Raw genomic sequence first — 22,461 nt, 5'->3', positions numbered from 1 at the left:
AATATTTAGGTATACACATTCCTTCTAATCTTTCTTCCTTATATAAACTTAATTATTCAACGACCCTATCGAAAATATTCTCACTCTATGATTCCTGGATAAATTTACCACTTTCTATTCTTGGTAGGATAGCAGTGGTTAAATGTATTATTTTTCCAAAAATCTTTTACTTATTACAGATGTTACCAATTGGTCTTTCCACTTCTGATCTGAAACGCTTTGACCAGCTTACTTCTAAATTCTTATGGCAAAATAAACGACCTCGCATTGCTTTTCATAAATTACAAACTCATCGTTCACATGGAGGTATGTCCCTTCCAAATCTAAAACTGTATACTTTAACCACCCATTTTAGGTATATTTCAGATTGGTTGCTCTCCAAATCCTCTTACACTTCGTATTCCTTAGAGCAGCCCTTTTTAGTCCATACTCTCCCAGCGCTCTACTGCATTCCAAAAAATCAGATATTCCCACTCATATTCTGGATCACATATTGTTTCATGACACTTACTCAGCATGGCTAACTATCAATAAAAAACTAATGAGAAATCCGACTTCTTCTCCGTACAACACATTATGGGGTAACCCTTCGTTCTCCCCATCACTCTATAACACATTCTTCCTCACCTGGAAAGACAAGGGTTTATCTCTTACCTCACAAGTCTTTGACCCTGGAGGACATATACTGACTTTTAATGTGCTTCAGGAACAATTTCTATTACACACGTCTACTTTTTTCATGTATTTACAAACACGCCATTATGTTCTCTCTTTAGACCCCCAGACTAGGTCTATAAATTCTACTGACTCTATTAACTCCCTTCTACGTAGTCTTAACACTGTCCCCTACCGCACTAAATTTCTCTACTCGGTTCTTTTGCCTACCTCTACTACGAAACCATGGCAATTACTGGCGAGCACTTGGCAAGTTGACATCCCAGACATAGATTATCCCTTAGTTCTTACTAAACATTGCCACAATGTCCTTAAATTTTTAAAATCCTCCTATCTACAGGAAGTGCATTGGAAAACTTTGCACAGAGCCTACATTTCACCAGCTCAAAGACACCATATGACACCAAACACCTCTGCCAACTGTGTGAAATGTCATTGCTCACATGCTAATTTTTACCATTGTTTCTGGGGATGCGGCAAGATTAGGCGCTTCTGGAATAAGGTTGTTGTTTATATAAATTCTTTATTTGACACACACGTTCTCCCCGATCCATTAGCGTGCTTATGTGCAAATTTCAAGAACTGGCTCCCAAATCGGGATATCTCCCCACATATACCGTTGTTGGTGACCATTGTGACACTTGCAAAGAAAATTATCCTAATGCATTGGATTTCCTCTTCCTCTCCTACACTGCAAGAACTTAAACTAAAACTATTACAATTTCTCTATTTTGATAGAAACAATACGTTCCCTGATATAGGCAAACATGTAGGTAAATTTTATGATAAATGGTTTCCTTTCATACATTCCTTAGACTTGCCTACTCAGGAACGCATAATGAAAGTTTATGAAAATACGGAATGGCACTTAATACGCATTCTTACTATTTAATAATACCACTTTAATATTTTTCATATTGTCATATCCTACAATTTTATATCTATATTAAGGTCATCTATAAAACATTATTTTTCTAATTAAAGATCAGTCACTTCCTCCCCCTTCCCCTTCCTTCCCTTGTCTCCCCCCCCCCCTACTATTATTTTTGTTACTAATATTGTTACTGTATTCAGGAAATGAGTATGTCATGATTTGCGATCTAAGGTTCTCTAATTGTAACAATTTTCCTGTTTACCTTCATACACTTGAATTTTCTTACCGTGATTATATAACGGTAATCTGGTTATATTGTGTTTACTTATGTCTATAAACAATAAAAAATTGTATTAAAAAAAAAAAAAAACATACAGTATTATTAACTGAGTCCGTCATTACAACCTTCTCTGGCAGAGAATTCCAAATTTTTACTGCCCTTACTGTGAAGAACCCTTTTCTGAATTCGGTATGAAACTTTCTCTCCTCCAACTTCAGAGGGTGCCCACGTCTCCTCTGTAGAGCCTTTTCGATAAACAAATCACCTGATATATCCTTGTATTGTCCTTTATATATTTGTAAATATTAATAATGTCTCCTCTCAGCTGCCTCTTTTTGAGTGTAAACATATCTAACCTAGTAAGCCTCATAGTCCAGTGCCTCTAACCCTTGCTAGAGATTATACTCATTTTTCCACACTGCACAAGCTTTATTCACAGATTGATATGATCCATTTCTCTCATTCTATTATGGCTCTAGTTATTGATGCTGGCATCACGCCATTCATGTGGACAGATAATTCAGGAGTTTACATTATACTAGACATATATATTGCCCTTCGAGAAATGCGTAAATGGCATCTAGAAAAATCTCTATTGTTGCATCCCTCCACTCTAGCAGAAGCTAAAGTTGCCTTATGTCATTATTTTGAGGAAAATACCTCCCCTGACATCTCCTTTGGGATTCTTTGGGAGGCACATAAGGGCAACATTCATGCCATTCTCATGGACAAAGCCTCTGTTATACAGGAAAAAAGCAAAAATTTTGATCTTTTCCCTTGAATCTCAAATTTCAACTCTAGTAACCCAACACAAAAGCTTTTCCTGTGCTTATCTTCTTGCCCAGATAGTGTCCCTCACATGCCAATTGAGTGTTCTTCTCTCCCACCAGGCCTATACTGCAGAAGTTATACCAACACTTTTATGACAAGGCAGATCAGAGTGATACTTTGTTGGCTAATAAATTAAATTGCAAGTGGTGGGTATGATAAATACTGTAAATTATACTTCATAAGCTGGGAGCAGATCTTATGAGCCCAAGGTAATGATGGCGGAGTTTATGGATTTTTATAGCTCATTCTATAATTTTCAGATCCTCCCCTTTCTTCATCTGTTGGACTCAAGGGAGCACATTCATACTTGTCAGCAGTCCCTTTACCGTTTGATACAGAATCCCAACTATTATGCTTAATGAGGACATTTCAGTGTAGGATATAACTGCTGTGATCCTCAGCAACTCTGGGTCCTGATGGATTTATGGCTCAGTATTATAAATAATTTATAAAAGAGCTAGCCTTGCATCTCACCTCCCTTTTCAGTCATATTTTATAAGGTGTGTCTTTGCCCCAGATTCCACACAAGCTGACAATGTGGTAATTCCAAAGCCTTGCAGAGACCCCATGCAATGCCCTAAATGTAGATCTTAAAATATATGCAAAAATTTAAGCCAACTGTCTGGTCCCCCTTCACCCCCATTTGGTCCACCCAGACCAGGGTGGGTTTATTTAATCATCAAATAAATCTAGGAGAGCCATTGATCTGTTTAATTGCATTCATAAACAGAAAATTCCCTTGCTTATCATGGCACTAGATGCACTAGATGCTGAGAATGTATTCTTTTGCTTTCAAGGTACTCTACAATATGGGGTTTTCCTGCAAGTACTTTGTTGGTATATCAGTGCTGTATCACTCCCCCAGAGCTAGGGTCTCTGTTAATCACATCACCTCTCCCTCCTCCAGAATTGCCATTGAAACCAGTCAGGGTTGACCACTTTCTCCCTTGATTTCTGCTTCAGTTATGAAACTCCTAGTAGCAAGGATATGTCACAGCACACATATTTTCATGGTATGAGTTGGATCTTCGAAGCATAAAATAGCATTATTTGTCGATGTCTTGCTATCTCTCTTGAACCCAACACAAACGATGTCTTGCTATCTCTCTTGAACCCAACACAAACCCTGCAGCCTCTTCTCTCTGAGACTGAACTTTACTATCAACGCTTGGGCTAGAAAATTAATGTCAGCAAGACAGAATGTCCTCGACTTCTGTATTACTGGGCCGATTAAGGTATCCCTGGAGGTCTTGTTCCCATTTATTTGACATAAACAAAAAAATTTAATATATAGGTATTTTTCTAAAACATCGGTATCATCATCTTTTTCATGCTATCTCCGTACTTTAGACCAAATAAAATCTGACATTTACTTGTGATTCATCCACTTTATTTCTTGGATAGGCTGTGTGAACTTGGTAAAGATGACAGTGCTCCCTCTTATATCTTTTTCTAACCCTCCCAATATACAGTATATCCAACACTATGTTTTAAACATTTTGCAATTTCAAATATCTTGCTTTATATGGGCCAACAGACATCTTTGGGTATGACTGAAACTATTGCAGCATCCTTCTCATACTGGCGGTTTGGGTTTTGAAAACTTCAAAAGGTATTACTTAGCTACACAACTTGCACACTGTGTAAAATGGTGTAAACCCAGTACTAAGATGGTCTGAGATGACATCGGGGCTGATGATCTGGGTGTCTCCACAATCTCCTCTCTTCTCTAGATCCTGAGCACTTGGCACTCCTGGAACATTACATATCAGCCACTCACTATCTATTTAGGTCTTTACTAGAAAATTAAAATTGGTCCCAGGCCCTTCCCCTATTATTCCAATACTCTCCAACCCTGAATTACCCCTGGTCATGAACAGAATTTCATTTGGATTGTGGAAGGAGAGGGACATCCCATATCATAATGATATTACAAGGGACATTAATTTTCTCCAGTTCTCCTAGGTTCAGGCACTCACATCGCTTCATTCTAAGAACTTCTTCCAATTCCTGCAGCTCAGGCATTTTCATTTTAAAGTGAAATACATCCTAGTCAGTAGACCTTTCATGACTTTTGAGGCTTTATGTTTTAGATGCTCCTCAACTAAATGTCTGATTTCTGACCTCTATGCACTACTCTCTGAGGAGTCTCCTACTAAGTGTGACCCATATGAATTGGCCTGGGAGATGGACTTCAGAATGAGCTTGGAAGATCAGGAATGGTCTGAGACAATGTTACAGATGTGTTTCTGTACATTGTTGCTGCAGCAGTGTGTCTCGGCGTTGCCACAATGTGTATGCATTGTGGCATAGTGCTGCCTCCCACAGTCTCCCCTATACTAGAATATGGGAAGTAGGTGCATGCATGCGCTCACTACCTGCTATGATATGCTATGCCGCAGCAAACATGTATCACGGACAACACTGAAAGAGGACACATCTGTAACGCTAGCTCAATTTGTGTGAAAATTAAAAAGAATGTATATAAACTGTTATATAGGTTGCACCTCGTGCCCTCCTGGTTATAAGCAGTGTACCACAATACATCAGACAGGTGTTGGAGAGGGTGCGCTGTGGAGGGCACCTTTCACCACATCTTGTAGCACTGCCAAAAGTTAGTTACATTTTGGTGGGAGGTTATAAAATGTATATCGCATATACTTAATGTTCCTATTCCTTATGACCCTAAGCACTTCCTTCTCCCTCTGGGGCTCCCCATATTATCTAGACACCAAAATAAGCTAATACATCACATTTTTTCTGCAATCTCTTGCCAGATAGCTACTGACTGGAAGGGACCTACCTCACCACCGCTGCAGTCTATTCTATCTTAAATATGGTATGTTAACAAGATGGAATATATGACCAGTATAATTAATAATTCCTCCAAATGGTTTGATAAAATATGGAGTCCCTGTCTAGCTTCCCAAAATGCTTTCCCCATTTGCCTTGTAATTGCCTATTATATATATATTCTCCTAGCCAGTTTCCGGCCAGGGGCCCAATTACACGGGTTCTTTACTATACTTTCTCATTTTTCTTTCTTTTCTTTCTGCTCTCTTCTATGCTTTTGCACGGGTTGCCACACTATTGTACAGTAAATGAGAAAGCTTTCCTCACTCTCTATATTAACCAAAATTAGGATTACTACCGAGCTTACATATTGCAGAACCTGTCATTTATTATGTATATCTATTGTGTAGATGCAATTTTAGTTTGTTAGATCTTTAGCAGATCTTTTAGTATGTCAAACTTTTTGTGATTTTGAAAAATTTTACATTCCAACTGGTAAATTGCACAAAACATAATAAATTATTTAAATATAATATATATATATATATATATATATATATATATTATTAGATATAGCTCCACTGATTGTATTCCCAGTGTTTAAGATCTTATAAGAAAAAAACAAATCAATGGGGGTCATTCCGAGTTGTGCGCTCGTTGCCGTTTTTTGCAGAATTGCGATCATGCTAAAAATCGGCATTTATGCGCATGCGCATGGTACGCAGCGAGCACACGCTAAGTACTTTCACACAAAACTATGCAGTTTTACACAAGCTCGAGCGATTTTTCTCCAACGCTTGAGTGTTTGTAGTGTGATTGACAGGAAGTGGGTGTTTCTGGGCGGAAACTGAGCGTTTTCCGGGAGTGTGCTTAAAAACGCAGGCGTGCCTGGTAAAAATGCAGGAGTGGCTGGAGAAACGGGAGAGTGGCTGGCCGAAAGCAGGGCGTGTTTGTGACGTCAAACCAGGAACCAAACAGTCTGCAGTGATCGCAATCCAGGAGTAGGTCTGGAGCTACTCAGAAACTACAGGGAAATATTTATTAGCAGAACTGCTAACCTCTCATTAGCAATTCTGCTAAGCTAACATATACTCCCAGAGGGCGGCGGCCTAGCGTGTGCAGTGCTGCTAAAAGTAGCTTGCGAGCGAACAACTCGGAATGAGGGCCATTATCTCCAAATAAAACTTTTCATTATAACATGTAAAATTACAAATATGAATATCAAATCAACACTTTGAGGCTTTATGTAAAGAATGATCAATTTCAAAAGGGCCTCTAAAAAAAATCTATAAGTTATTGAATGCAGTAAATGTTGAAATATGTTTAAATATTTAATTGTGGCCTTTTAGAGCAAAACAAACCTTTAATTCAAAATCTAGTAAATATTTGGTAGACTTACCCTTTGGAAGCATTCACTTGTATTACATACAACAAATATAAAGGTACCTATTCTCTATGGAGCACCTATTTTATGTTCATCCCCTAAAAACTAACATGATAAATTTAGTTATTAAAATCTAAATTATTTAATAAAGAAATAACATTTTAAATCTGAACACCAAAAAATTCTTGGGACAAATTATGAGCACTATATTTGATCTTGCATTAAATCTAACCTCTACTATTAACATATTTCTTTTCCCACCCATTTAATCTTCTCCTTACATGTAGAGTATATAAAATCAAAAAATAAAATAAGTTTATACATTTTTTTATCTCATATATGATGGGATGTTTTTTTTCTGTACCCTTTATGCTATTACCAATGTGCACATAATTCTATATTAATCATTATTAATAATCTTCCGTAAAATTTGTTTAAAATAGAAAAGACCAGTGTATATTTTCTATAAATCTTTTTAAGACCTACTCAACCCATACAACCCATTGTGCTTAAAAAACAAAGCTTTTACTTTACAATTGCTTTCACATCTTCATTATTTTTCAGGTTGTAAATTATTGGATGTAAAACTCGAACAGCAGCTGTGTAAAAAAGAGAAAACTACTTGCTGAACTGTAAACTACTGTATCTGTTGTAAATAGTTTCATGCATTGTCCAGTAAGAGTAATGTAGAGCAAGAGGACAACTGTGAGGTGGGAAGAATCAATACTAGTATGAATTCTTGCAGACCACGAAACGTACATAAGACACGTCAAGCGGGTCACATGATGTACACACATGACTGGCAATACCAGATCTTGGTCAGTGTAATTACTTGGCAGTGCACAGCTGCATTCCTGCTGCACTACTAACGGGAATACCATAATAACCCACTTTGGGAAGCAGGATCAAACTACATTATACCATCAATGCAGAACGGGATATCACCGCAGGGTATCGTATAAAGATTCATACACATATGTGGAACAAATTTTTCCTTACTGATTCCAGTGTTTACATAGCTCAGAAACCCTATTTGTGCATATAACACACTGAGAAAACACAATTGGTGCCTACAATATATGTAGACACACTCTTTATATCTGTTAGGGAATCATGTATTTCTCTTATTTCCTTTCAGGAGTGTAGCACAGGCTCTCTTTGGAATTATACAGACTATGCAATGCTCCTATATTATGTCCTGGGGTCTCAGTTTTTGCATGTTTGACACCTCCACTGTATCTTTTTACTAACCTAGAGCTGGCACCCCATTCTCTCATTCTCCTCCCTATAACTGTAGCAATACGGATAAACAACAGAAGTGGGGGGCCTTTGAGACACAGGTTCTTTCTACATACCATCCTACTCATATCACGCTTAGGTATACAATTATTCCACCACATTGCAATTTTCCTTTATAAACTATCTCCAGACATACAGTAATTGTCCTATAATTATATTTATTGAACCCTCTAACCTATACAAATTAGCTGCCCTGTAGTATTCCATTTGGTTTGGTTTTGAACTACTGTACAAGCTCTTTTAAACTGGCTATATGCTTGTGAATTAATGGACGCAATGTGTTCATTTTATCATAATTTCTTTCCCCAACGGCTTACCATATGGATTGTACGGTATTTGTCTCTTATACTGTCCATATATAATAACAAACATGCAGCTAACCCTCAATTGTACGGCCATACCACACTGGATATGCCCATTCTTGTTTGATCTTGGAAGCTAAGCAGTGCTGGGCAGGGTTAGTACATGGATGGGAGACCACCTGAGAATTCCCAGGTGCCGTAATTGTGTTTACCTAACATTGCTTTGTGACACATAAGATTATTTCTGAAAGCTATTGCCACATGGATCTTAGCACCGTGGAATATATTACCATCAGGAATTCAATGACCTATAATTCCAACCCTATATGCTTCTTCCCAACTCTGGGATAGTGTAAGAAATATGATGGTCATTGGCTATTTTAAAACATTTTTGGGAGTATTTGAGGTACTTATTCATAATATAGGTATTCCATAAATGACTGCATTACAGATGTGTCCTCATACATCATGCCTCAATATGCCATGCAGCGGCATATGCCTGGTGTGAGTGATCTGACAGGTCCCGTGCAACTCCATTACCATCAGGCATCTGTCTTAGTTGCATTCCTATGCAAATAGCATGCACAACCAGACTCTGCTGATTGAAATGATATGCGGTGTGAATGCCAAATTGTTTCCTCACAAATATTTAAAATGCCCACTCTAATATATACTGCAGACGCCAGGCGCATCTTATTACCATATACGATATAAGTGCGCTGTACATCGCAAAACACTGCATCCCATAAGAGAAAACAATACACCCACACATTATCTGAGCTCCAAAGCTCATTGATGTATATATTTGTTATTAAAAGGATATGGATTCAATATATTACAATGTACAGTATACACATAATTACATGGTTACAACTCATACAGTAAGCCGTTAATACATACAGTTACATACAGTTACAGGCCAGCAAATACATCACCATATCTTTCTCGTATAAAAGTCTCTCCATATAACTCTCCCTCTCTCCGTAAAATCATGCAGGAACTCCATCATCGTCTGATACCAAACAGCAACTCACTCCTGTGTGATCAGCAATGTGTTATCTAGTTTGGGGGAGGAGACTTTCTCATTCATGATGAGTCACTAGTCTATTCGTGTGCTGAACAGGTTCAGCCTTGGGGACTTCCAAAGGGGCTGGCCTGAGCTTCCTGTCCACTACCTGTTTGGAATATCTATTGTTCTAATAAAAGTGATTTTAGCTTTTATACATTTAATCATAATTATTTTTTGCAATGTCCTACAACTTAATAACAAGTATCAAATGAATCTACACATTAATCTGCTTGCTTTAATACCAAATATGACAGGTGTATCTGGCTTCGTTCCCATAATACACATACATGACATTACTTCATTATATATAATTTTAAATCATCATGATGTCTGGCGCTTGATATTTCTATAGTTATGTACTGTATGAAATAAGTGTTGAATCCATCTCTGTGGCATGTCCGTGTAAATGCGTGTGTTACCATATATTGCTGTTCTCGCTGCGTGTATTTGTAAGTATAGCAACTCATAATGTGTCTAGTTTGTATGTTCTTTTTATGTAATATTTTTGACTTTGACAGTCCACCCTTTGGCAGTAAACAATAACTGCCATCAATTACATGTACCTACGTCTTTGTACACTGATGTTTGTATTCGATTGAGGTTCTGCTGGGTAGATGAAGAGGACACAAACAAATCATGACAGTGACATATAAAATTTTCTTGATCTACATATTCCTATCATTTTCTGAACATTGTTTCCATTTCTGGAACATATGCAAGGTCTGTTTAATCATTGAACAAGGGTTATAAGTAGTGTCCTTCCTAAATAACATAAACCTTTGGAGTTCAGGGAGAGCCACTCATAAACCTTTCTTCCACATATATTAATAAGCTCTTTATCTGCAATGTGTGAATAGCCATTGTCTGATTGTTCCTGATTACCTCCGAACTCCATAACTACTAGACCTTTGATTTTTCTCTGATTTTAACAAACTGATCGGCTAATCCTGGGATCCTATAAGGAAATCACTCCTTCCTCCAGAACCAGTTCCAGTCCCACACTCGACTCCTCATAAAAAAACCTCGCAAAAATAGAATATCCTGAAAGAAAATGTTTGTCAGCGGGAAAGAGAGAAAAGAAAAATAGAACAAAACAACTCTTGTTCATAACAAATCAATTACAATGACTGGTCTTTCTGCAATCCTTTAGTACGCTCAGGTAGTGTTCAACAGTGCCGCCTCTCAGTCTTCTCAGAACAGAGTCTCTAGTGATACAAGGTTCTCTTTGAATGTGAGCAATAAACTACTTTGTCACGAGTTCTCCCCGGTCAGCGACCTTCTTGCAGTGGGACGAGTGGACCCAAGTCTCTCTTTCGGCGACCTTTAGTGCTGTCAACAAAACTTGGTATGGTCCTTCCCACCTGTCTATTAGGCAACCTGAGCGTAAGAACAATCACACAGTTTCTTGGTTCACAATCAAGACAGTTAGTATTTGGCATTCCAGCAATCAACAGTTTCAAGTTCTTTTGTCAAGTTCTCAAATGCTGGCTCATCTCAACAAGGTACTGTACTGTAACCTCATTGGTGTATTTCTGATCATTGTGTGGATCAATCATGATATAAGGTTGTCTTCCATAAACAACCCAAAAAAAACCACAAATACCAAAACAAAAACAAATTTCGAAGAGGGAGATTCGTTGAGTGAAAATCTGGGAGTGGTTCCGATGCTACATAATACTAGTGACAGTATCTATGATCACAATAGTACAATTTCAAGCTTTACTCCTACTTCTAGGGGTATCATTATCTACACACAAATTTCTGCGCAATTTTTCTTTGCGGTAAACACAGCAGCATCCGTGGCGGCAGGAAATGCCTCTACCCAGTTTGAGAAAACATCAGTGCACACCAATACATAACAATAATTCCTAAAGGGTGTTAACTGTACGAAGTCGATTTGTATTTCCTGAAAAGATCCGTCTGCAGGAGGGATATGGGATGGCTCTGTTGGTATTGCTTTACCAATATTCTTCCTCAAGCAAGCAAGACAGGTCATTGCTCTCTTACCTGCATGAGAATAGAATCCTGGCGCACACCAGTAGGCTCTCATCAGCCTGCACATACCCTCTTTGCCTAGATGAGTCAGACCATGTGCCACCTCAGCTAGACTTGGAAGGTATGCTCTGGGGGCTACTGGCTTACCGTGTCCACCTGTCCACAGTCCTGAGGGCTCCTGGCCATACCCCTTTGTCCTCCAGACTGCCTTTTCCTGTAGGGAACACAAATTTTTGTATCTTAATTTAACTATCGTGTGTTTGCAATGTAGAGTACCCTGAGCATAACTCAAAAAAGAAAAAGAAAAAAAAAACATCTCTAGAGGAGAGAAAGAAGAAGAAAATGAAAAAGAAAATGTCAGGTTTGCCATTCACCAACAGGCATATCAGTGTCTATACAAAATTTCCCTTCACCAGTATTCCCATTCTCCACCCTTTGTGCATGACAAGGCACACTGCAGTAATACTGGTGTTATCGTGCTGTTGAGATATACTGGGTTTGGGCAGAACTCTGAAGGACCTAGGCATGTGGAGTTTGAACTGTACTTGGGTCCATGTATTGTACCACCCTGTGTGAACGCAAAAGATGAAGAGGAAACTGTAGAGAAACAGAATAGAGGTTGGTGACAGATGAGTTTGTAGAGGTGAAGAAGATTTTATAAAAATTTAACAACTGGATTGGGCACTACGGGGAAGTGATTCTCTACTTGGTCTACTCCCCTTAAAAAAAATTCTGTGTTTGTCGTATCGCTATTGGGACTATCCCAGCCATCAGTCCAGTGTCCTGTCCATCCGAAGTTCATAGGGAACCCGGTATCTGTGAGATAATTTCCTCTACCTGTGATGGACATGCATCTAGAACAGTAGAATGCGACATTAGTCTTCGTGGGTGTCTAACATACTTTGTACTTACTGAGCAGGAGCACAGTATATGTATATCACATCTAACATAATTAAGTTAATCAGGGGCCACTTCTGCTAGGAAAAAGAAGCAAAAGTTTAGAGGCCCCATCTTAACCCCAGCAAGTTTTGTCAAAGGGTAATGTTGCATTTATTTTGTTCTTCCCATTAGCCAAATCTGTGTTTTCTATATGGCTTATGATTCCTTACTATATGTCCCTTGGTTCCGTCTATGTGTTTAATAATGTGGCTTGTGTTTTCTGTCTATCGGGTCTATATTGACTATGTGTCCTACTACTCCTACAATCTCTGGCAAAATGCCCTTCCTTCCTACAAGTGTAAAATATTATTGACCATTAGGGATCTGGGGTTTGGACTGATGGGTCTTTCCTGTATGTGCCAGTATACTTACCGTCCTCAACCTCACCACCTGTTGTTCTCTGTGCCTAGCACTATTCTTGTGATGTTCAATAGCACACTATCTAAGATAAGCTACTGTGACCCCTTTCCAATTTTGCACAGAAGTCTGCTCCCTGACACTCAATGCCTTATTGAGCCCGTCCATTTGCACAGAGACAGCCACCTCCCATTTGCCGAATTAGTGTTTACCAGTGGTCTTATCCAGATGGAGAGTTTTCTATTACTGCAAGAGACAAAAAAAAAAAAAAGTTTAACAAGCTTCTAGGTCATGCGAAGTATTCATTCAATCCTTCTCATCCCGTATTAAGGGTCTGTACATGGTCCAACAAACATTTCCGAGCTCACCTTGACTAGGGGCATTACTAGGAATGAATACTTCTTATATGGTAACTGAAAGAAATCCCCGGGTGTTACCTTGTCTCTGTCCGCTTTCCTACTGGCAAATACTAATGTGCGGACAGGTTTTTCGCCATTTCTGACGTTACTTTCTTGATTTTTTTTTTTTTTTTTTTTGGGGGGGTTACTATATATGTACACAAATGATACCATACTTACCTGTTCCACTGGTCTCAGCCACTTCCCCACAGGCTACTGCTCTTCTTTTACCAGTTGGATACTCCTCTGGGTACATGAGAATTGGCTGATAACAATCACGTCACCTTCTCCTCCTAAATAAAACTTCAACATTCATTGGTACATATATAGGTTACAGTCATATTTTTCATATTTTTATTATTTTCTATAGTTTGTATGCTGGCCATAACTGCTTCCACTCTACATATGGCGATGTACTTTCATTCTTTTTTTTCCCTACTTGTTTATTGTTGCTACAAGTTCAAACAGTTCTTATATTTCCATTCTTGTCTTATATGACTTTGGTTAGACATACCACCTGCAATACCTTAGGATCAAACTCACCAACCCCTCTTGCTGCCACAGGTTTAAACAATTTGTATGTCTGACCCTTTGTTTTTGGGATTTTATCAGACATATTCTACTGCTTACATTCTGCAGTACCTCTGGTTCAAAGCTGCCCACCCTAGGGTATGATACCCTATCTTTGTCAGTCATACGTACCCATTAAGACAAAAAGTCATCAGCGTGTGGACCATATTTCCCACACATAATACTTTTTCGGTTTTAAGTCTGACCTTCTCGATCCCAACTCTTCTGCCTGAACCCTGCCTACCATACGTCCCTTAGTTGAGCAACTGGCTCCCATAATTTGTGGGTCTTGCCTTCTCGGCTATTCCCACAAATACCAAAATACTCAATATAAGGCGACGGTGAAAGTTCTCCGAGCGCTTCCACCCACTCTCGCCCACGTTGGCCGGTACTACCATGCACTGTCGATAGCGAAGGCAATGTACCCAACTTAGGGCCCCTATCAGACCTTACAGCACTGTAATTTCTTTTGGTCGAAGTTCTGTTGGAATATTTTCCTGAGAGAGGCAGCGAAAAATTCCTTTTCGGTATCTTTCAACTGGAATTGTTTGTAGGGTGAAAAACAGAGAAATTAGATAACTATCCTTCACCCTTTCCAGTGAAGCCCACCAGGGAGATTTCCCAATGTTATCAAAGAAAAACCCCTTTGTCTATACAATCCCGTCTGTGTATGCCTTTCCACAGCGCATATGACACAATGGTATCACGTTGTGCTGTGTAGAATACACGGACGTGTGATTCAATCGCACAGGCTATAGATACTAGTTTTCTATATGCCCTATGATTGCTGTAGACCACCTGAACACCTAGTTCACTTTGAACACCTAGTTCACTTGGGACTGTCAACACATAGTTCACCTTGAACACTTAGTTCAATTTGAACACTTAGTTCTTATCCCGTAAGGTAGCAAACCCTACACCACTGGGCCTCTACTAACCCAGTGTACCACAATGGGATCCCGAATTCCCGGGTTCAGCTCCACTCACTCCGTTTTCACTCACTCAAATACACCTGTTTTTTTCTGTACAGAAAATTTTAATTCATTCAGATAGGCAGCTTTACTCCGAGAGGCAATACAGTTTAAACAACAGTTTTATACTAATCTGCTTTTAGAAACTGGGTAGTTTTGTGCTATTGTAGCATGGCTACTGTCCCACCTTTGAACTAAACGACACTATTGTGTAATTTGTACTTAGCGCCCGCACTCTTACGCACTTTGCGTAAACACGTGACCGTGCGTGTCTCTTACACTGCATGCGCAGTCCTGTACTTTGTCTGAGACACGTGTACAAAACCCTGCGTCCACAATAAAACAAATCCCACAACTTCTATAAATGTGAGCAATACTAACTATAATCGCTCACTTAACACAACACCATTTTTTTCTGTATAAACCTTTACAACCAGCCAGAACTGCGTTTGTGTCTTTACACTTACTTCCTTAAACACTGTTATTTTAATTTTTCACTATATAGCCACAAATGTATCCGGTTTCACACAGATCTAAATGAATCTAGCAATAATCAATAATTTAAATGATATGATTCAGATTGAATAGCTATCTTGCAGAACATACACTGATACAAATATACACATAATTATAATAATATTATATATATGTACCATTCACTGGTCTCCTATGAGACACCTTACCTCTTATTTGCATATTATTATTATTATCCTTTATTTATATGGCGCCACAAGGGTTCTGCAGCGCCCAATTACAGAATACATAAACAAATAATCAAACAGGAAAACAGCAACTTACAGTTGATGACAGTATAGGACAAGTACAGGGTAAATAAACATAGTTACATCAGCAGATGACACTGGAATAAGTATCAGGTGGCAGAAGACTGCTGGATGTGGTGCAGTTGAAGATTATTAAAGTAGGAAAGGATAAGCACATGAGGGAAGAGGGCCCTGCTCGTGAGAGCTTACATTCTAAAGGGGAGGGGTAGACAGACACGGGTGACACAGATTGGGTACATAGAGAGCATAGAACAGAGGGTAAGGATGAGATTTGGCTGGGTTTGGTGAAGAAGTGGGTTTTGAGAGATCGTTTGAAGTTTTGTAGAGAGGTGGAGAGTCTGAGGGGCAGAGGTAGGGAATGCCAAAGAAGTGGTGCAGCACGTGAAAAATCTTGGAGGTAGGAGTGGGAGGAAGTAATCCGTAGGCAGGAGAGTCGGCGTGCATTAGCAGAGTGAAGAGGATGGGTGGGAGTGTAAAGGGAGATAAGGTCAGAGATGTAGATGGGAGAGGAGTGGGTGAGGGCTTTGTAAGCGAGTGTGAGAAGCTTGAAATGGATTCTGAAAGGGAAGGGGAGCCAGTGAAGATCTAGTAAGAGAGGAGAGGTGGACGTAGTGCGTTTGGTGAGGAAGATGAGCCGGGCAGCAGCATTGAGGATAGATTAGAGTGGAGAGAGGTATTTGTCAGGAATGCCAGTCAGGAACAGATTACAGTAGTCCAGTCTGGAGATGACCAGTGAGTGGATAAGAGTCTTAGTAGCATCCTGGGTCAGAAAGGGTCTGATCCTGGAAATATTTTTTAGATGAAAGTGTCAGGTTTGTGAGAGGTGCTGAATGTGTGGTTTGAAGGAGAGGGAGGAGTCAAGGATTACTCCAAGACAGCGCACTTTGGGGCTAGAGGAGATAGTAGTGCCATAAATAGATAATGAGATTGTAGGAGGTGAGGTTATGCGGGAGGGAGAAAAGATGATCAGCTCGGTCTTAGACATGTTAAGTTTAAGAAAGCGCTGGGACATCCAGGAAGAGGTAGCAGAGAGACAGATGAAGATACGAGTGAGGAGAGCAGGGGAGAGGTCTGGAGAGGAAAGATAGATTTGGGTGTCATCAGCATAGAGATGATATTGGAAACCAAAAGAAATAATGAGCTTACCTAGTGAGGACGTATAGAGAGAGAATAGAAGAGGACCAACGACAGAACCTTGGGGTACCCCTACAGTTAGTGGAAGAGAGGGGGAGGTGGAGTCATGAGAGGAGACAGAGAAAGAACGGTCAGAAAGGTAGGAGGACAGCCAAGAGAGGGCAGTGTCATGCAGACCAATGGAGTGAAGAATTTGCAGTAGGAGAGGATGGTCCACAGTGTCAAAAGCAGCAGAGAGATCAAGTAGAATAAGTATAGAATAGTGTCCCTTAGATTTAGCAGCATGGAGGTCATTGCATACTTTTGTAAGGGCAGTTTCAGTGGAGTGGAGAGGACGGAAGCCAGACTGGAATGGGTCAAGCAATGAGTGTGAGGAAAGAAAGGAAGTAAGGCGGTTGTAGACAATACGCTCAAGGAGTTTGGAGGCAAAAGGGAGGAGAGAGATGGGTCGGTAGTTGGAGAGAGTGTTTGGATCAAGTGTAGGTTTTTTAAGAATAGGAGAGATTAGTGCATGTTTGAAGGCAGAGGGGACAGTGCCTGATGAGAGGGACAGATTGAGAAGGTGGGAAAGATGGGAACAAGCAGAAGGAGAGAGGTAGCAGAGGAGGCAGGAGGGGATAGGGTCAAGTGGGGAGGTGGTGAGGGGACAGGAACTAATGAGGGCCATGACTTCCTCTCCAGATGCATGGGAGAAAGATGTCAGAGTAGGTGCGAGGGATGGGGAGGGTTGGTAGAAAGCTGGTTACTGATGGTCTGGTGTGGTGTGATGTCCTGACGTATGGAGTCAATTTTGGATGTGAAGTAAGTGGCAAAGTCAAGAGCAGAGAGTGAGGAAGGGAGACGAGATGGAGGTGGGCAGAGGAGTGAGTTGAGAGTGGCAAAGAGGCGCCGGGGGTTGGAAGACTGGGAAGAGTTGAAATTCTTGAAGTATGACTGTTTAGCAAGAGAAAGGGCAGCACTGAAGGATGAGAGCATAAGTTTGAAATGGAGGAAGTCTGCCTTAGAGCGTGATTTCCTCCAGTGTCGCTCAGCAGTAAGTGAGCATTTTTGCAGATATCTGGTACATTTGGTGTGCCAGGGTTGAGGTGTTAATTTGCGAGGGTGAATAGTGGTTGGTGGAGCAACAGAGTCAAGAGCAGAAGTAAGGGATGCATTGTATGTGGAAGTGGCTTGTTCAGGGCATGAGAGAGAGAGAATAGGAGAGAGAAGTGAATCAAACAGGGAGGAAAGGAATGTGGTGTCAATAGCTTCAATGTTACGCTTAGTGATGGTAGCCTTAGGAGGTAGAGATGGGGAAGTCGAGAGAGATAGGTTAATGGAGAACAGGTGGTGGTCAGAGAGGGGAAATGGGGAGTTGGAAAAATCAGAAATATCACAGCGGTGAGTGAAGACCAGATCCAATGAGCTCCCATTCACATGGGAGGGTGAGGAGGTCCACTGGGAGAGACCAAGTGAAGAGGTGAGGTTAAGGAGTTTAGAGGCAGAGGATTGAGTGGGGATGTCAATAGGGATGTTAAAATCGCCTAGGATAATGGAGGGAATGTCAGAAGAGAGGAAGTGAGGAAGCCAGGAAGCAAAGTTGTCGATGAATTTGGAAGCAGTGCCAGGGGGGCGATAAATGACAGCTACTCTAAGATGGACTGGTTGGAAGAGGCGTATGGCATGGACCTCAAATGTAGAGAATGTAAGGGATGGTTCTGGTGGTATCAGTTGGTAGGAGTAACTAGAAGGTAAAAGGACCCCAACACCACCCCCATGGCGACCCCCAGGTCAGTGTGTGTGTGTGTGAATGTGAGGCCCCCAGCAGAGAGAGCAGCAAGAGAAGTAGTGTCAGAGGGCGTAATCCAAGTTTCAGTAATGGCTAGTAGGTGTAGGGAGTTGGAAATGAAAAGGTCATGAGTGGGGACCAGTTTGTTACAAACAGATCTGTCATTCCAGAGGGCACAGGATAGGGGGTATGAGTTTGTGGGAGAGATGTGAATGAGATTATCAGGGTTGCTGTAGTGATGAGGTGAGATTAACTTTGAGGGCAGGGATGATGAGAGAGTAGTGATGGTGCGGGTGCCATGTGCTAGGAGGGGAAACTGCAGGAGGTGGGCAGGGAGGGAGGTCAGTGTGATGTGGATGGGGGTATGGAGAGGTGACAGGGAATGGAGAAAGGGAGCAGGGCTGAGTTGTTGGGTAGCAGGACCATGGGGCAGAGGTAAATGAAAGTGGGGTAACAGGAAAGGAGGGGGAAGGAAACAGAGGGATGGAGGGGAGACAGAGGAGGAGGTGTAGGAGATTAGGGTGGAAGGATAAAGATACATTATTAGGTAGACACTGAGTGATGTGGGGAGTATAAGAAAGCCTTGACATAGTGTTAAGTAGGTAAATAGGTTGAGGGAAAGTGGAAGTAGGAGAGGAGAAGTATTGCAGAAATGCAGGTGAGAAAAGCAATGGGTGTAGATTTAGTATGAAATGAGTCAAAAGCGTAGATAAAGTGGGTGCAGAAATGTATTTGGCTGTAAGAAATGAACATATCAAAGCTATTTGCTTTTCCACGGCTAAGAAAAAGCAGTTACACAGTCTTGGAAGGAAAAAAACAAAACCAACTCTTTCTTTCCTTTTTCTATCTGTGTGCAACCCCCTCACTTGATGTAAAGTAATTATGCACAGACAAGAAGGAAAGGGAAAAAAAACTTATCTCACCATTTACTCTCACTAGGCCCAACTGAAACTATGTGTAATTGACTATGGCATGGGTTAAATAAATGCATTGGTTTCTCATAAATTGTGCTTGATGTGACCAAGGAAAGCTGATTGTTCTGAGCAGACCAAAAATCAGCTATTTAGAAAATGACCTTCCTAAAATGGCCACTGCTACTCCCCCTTCCACATCCATGAGGTTTACACAAAATGGTGGACAGGCCATGTGGTTAGTCCAAAATGGAGGACAGACCATGCGGCTTCCTTTGTCACAAAGAAATCACACATTATACAAGCACCTGAAGTTATTTTAGGCCTGAGTTAAAAAAAAAAAAACTATATCAAGGCTATGCAGCAACTTTTAAATGTACTTTTAAACCAACTTAACAGATAAACAATCCAATCTGAATCAAACACAATATGACTTATTTGAACTTTGTTTTGCAACAATAAAAATAAATTTTAGCATCTTAAATATTATGAGAAACACATTGTCCCTATAATTTTCATATCATTGGCTTACTGATAACACAACAATACACGTGGATGTTATTCATCAGCGTCGCAATGCGTCCATCGGAGCCGGTAGATCACAGCCGCATTTGTAATGTACAGTGCATCATTAAGACCCTGATATCGCGGACCAGCCCCCATCTGTGAATGCCAAATTGTTTCCTCACAAATATTTAAAATGTCCACTCTAATATATACTGCAGACGCCAGGCGCATCTTATTACCATATACGATATAAGTGCGCTGTACATCGCAAAACACTGCATCCCATAAGAGAAAACAATACACCCACACATTATCTGAGTTCCAAAGCTCATTGATGTATATATTTGTTATTAAAAGGATATGGATTCAATATATTACAATGTACAGTATACACAAAATTACATGGTTACAACTCATACAGTAAGCCGTTAATACATACAGTAACATACAGTTACAGGCCAGCAAATACATCACCATTTATTTCTCGTATAAAAGTCTCTCCATATAACTCTCTCTCTCTCTCTCTCTGTGTAAAATCATGCAGGAACTCCATCATCATCTGATACCAAACAGCAACTCACTCCTGTGTGATCAGCAATGTGTTATCTAGTTTGGGGGAGGAGACTTTCTCATTCATGATGAGTTACTAGTCTAGTTGTGTGCTGAACAGGTTCAGCCTTGGGGATGTCCAAAGGGGCTGGCATGAGCTTCCTGTCCACTACCTGTTTGGAATATCTATTGTTCTAATAAAAGTGATTTTAGCTTTTATACATTTAATCATAATTATTTTTTGCAATGTCCTACAACTTAATAACAAGTATCAAATGAATCTACACATTAATCTGCTTGCTTTAATACCAAATATGACAGGTGTATCTGGCTTCGTTCCCATAATACACATACATGACATTACTTCATTATATATAATTTTAAATCATCTGGCGCTTGATATTATTATAGTTATGTACTGTATGAAATAAGTGTCGAATCCATTTCTGTGGCATGTCCGTGTAAATGCGTGTGTTACCATATATTGCTGTGCTCGCTGCGCGTATTTTCAATTATAGCGACTCATAGTGTTTGTAGTTTGTATGTTCTTTTTATGTAATATTTTTGACTTCGACAGCGGCATGCCTATATTTTATGTGTGACAGCAGATGTATCTGCATACAAAATCCTATGTTTCCAGGAAAACACTGTAGTGGAGCATTTCTTCTACAGATACAGCCGTAGTCACACACAGGATTTAGGCATGCCACATATCATTTTAATCAGCATTAGCTGCTTGTGCAGCCTATTCACATCCTTTTGCGAATAAGACACATTTGTATTGAAAAAGTCGCACGAAAAGACGCTTTGTGCTACCAAGACTCGCCACAGCATAACGTTACTAGAAGGACTGTTTAACATGTAGTAAGGCTAGGTGTAAGTGGACACATCTGTATATAGCATGTCCCAGTTATGATCGTATTCCTGCTGGGATTCAATGCTTATCATCTACTGACCAGTTTAATTTGTTTACTGCATATCTGGTCTGTAAACATAATTTTAGCATTTGGCTAGTTTAATTTACTTGATTTCATCTTAAAATTTTGCAGAGATGTGTATAATTTTAGACGTGTACTACATACTTGCCTACTCTCCCGCAAGTGCCGGGAGATTCCTGATTTTTCAGGCAGTCCCCCACACCCATGGAAGAGTGACCAGATCTCCCATATCCCGCCCGCTTCCTAGTGAAGCGGGCAGGATGAAGAGATTTTACAGAGAACTGCAGTGCGGGTATAGAGGGGGTGGGGCTTAATGATGCATTAACCCCCACCACCTCCTATCGGTCCCACAAATCATGCCATTTTTGTGCGGGGCTTAGTGACTGACAGCCCGGCCCTGCCCCCCAATGTGCAAACAGAGTCTCCTCTTTAGGCTTCTCCTGGAGAGGAGATTTTAAAAGTCGGCAAGTATGGTGTACTACTCTTTGGACTCCTTTGTTTGTAAGATATACCCAATTAATATCACATGTTTTATGCTGACTTTTGCATCTGGGCATTTACCTCTCTGAAATAAAGTGCTCCCCACCAGAGTTTTCTTTCTGCTTCTTTTTTTGTAAACTATGTTAAGTATGTAAGGTATGTAATTATGAGCAAAATTTGTAGAGTTGGTGGTGATCCCAAGCATATGCATTTCTATAATGGGTGCAATGTGTACAGTGCACATGGGCCCCTAGGTCCGGAGGGGCCCACACAGCACACTTTGCACCCATATAGTATACTTACCCCTCCGGAAGTTCCGTGGTGGCAGCCCTGCAGTGCAGGCACAAATCACTTGGAAAATGGCCGTAATTTCAGCATACGCACTGTAGATGTCCCCCAGGATCAAGGCAAGACCGCCATGTTCCCGGAGACCTGCGCAGTAGACTTTGGCATTATGCCAGAGTCTACTAGCTGCCAGAGAGGAGAGGGCCCACAACGGAGGCTACACACAGGTCCCCTCCTCTTTTAAAATGCCCCTTATCCCAAGAGTCACATAAGTCAATAATCAATGCAAAAGAATTGCAAAGAGTAAAAATCTCTCTGCAAAGAGCCTCCTTTTTCTGCTCTTTATGCAAAACCTTTGTATTTCTTATTT

At 40.4% G+C, this 22,461-nt stretch overlaps 2 pseudogenes; both read left to right on the top strand.

Moving 5' to 3' along the window:
- The window catches only part of LOC134949909 (vomeronasal type-2 receptor 26-like), a 1,108,520-nt pseudogene that overhangs the window by 739,438 nt on the left and 346,621 nt on the right, over window positions 1-22,461 (top strand).
- Window positions 8,524-8,643, top strand: LOC134953341 (5S ribosomal RNA; annotated as a pseudogene).

Source organism: Pseudophryne corroboree, chromosome 8, assembly GCF_028390025.1.
Source record: "Pseudophryne corroboree isolate aPseCor3 chromosome 8, aPseCor3.hap2, whole genome shotgun sequence".
Classification (NCBI taxonomy): Eukaryota; Metazoa; Chordata; class Amphibia; order Anura; family Myobatrachidae; genus Pseudophryne; species Pseudophryne corroboree.
This window is presented reverse-complemented; position numbering and strand designations above follow the sequence as displayed.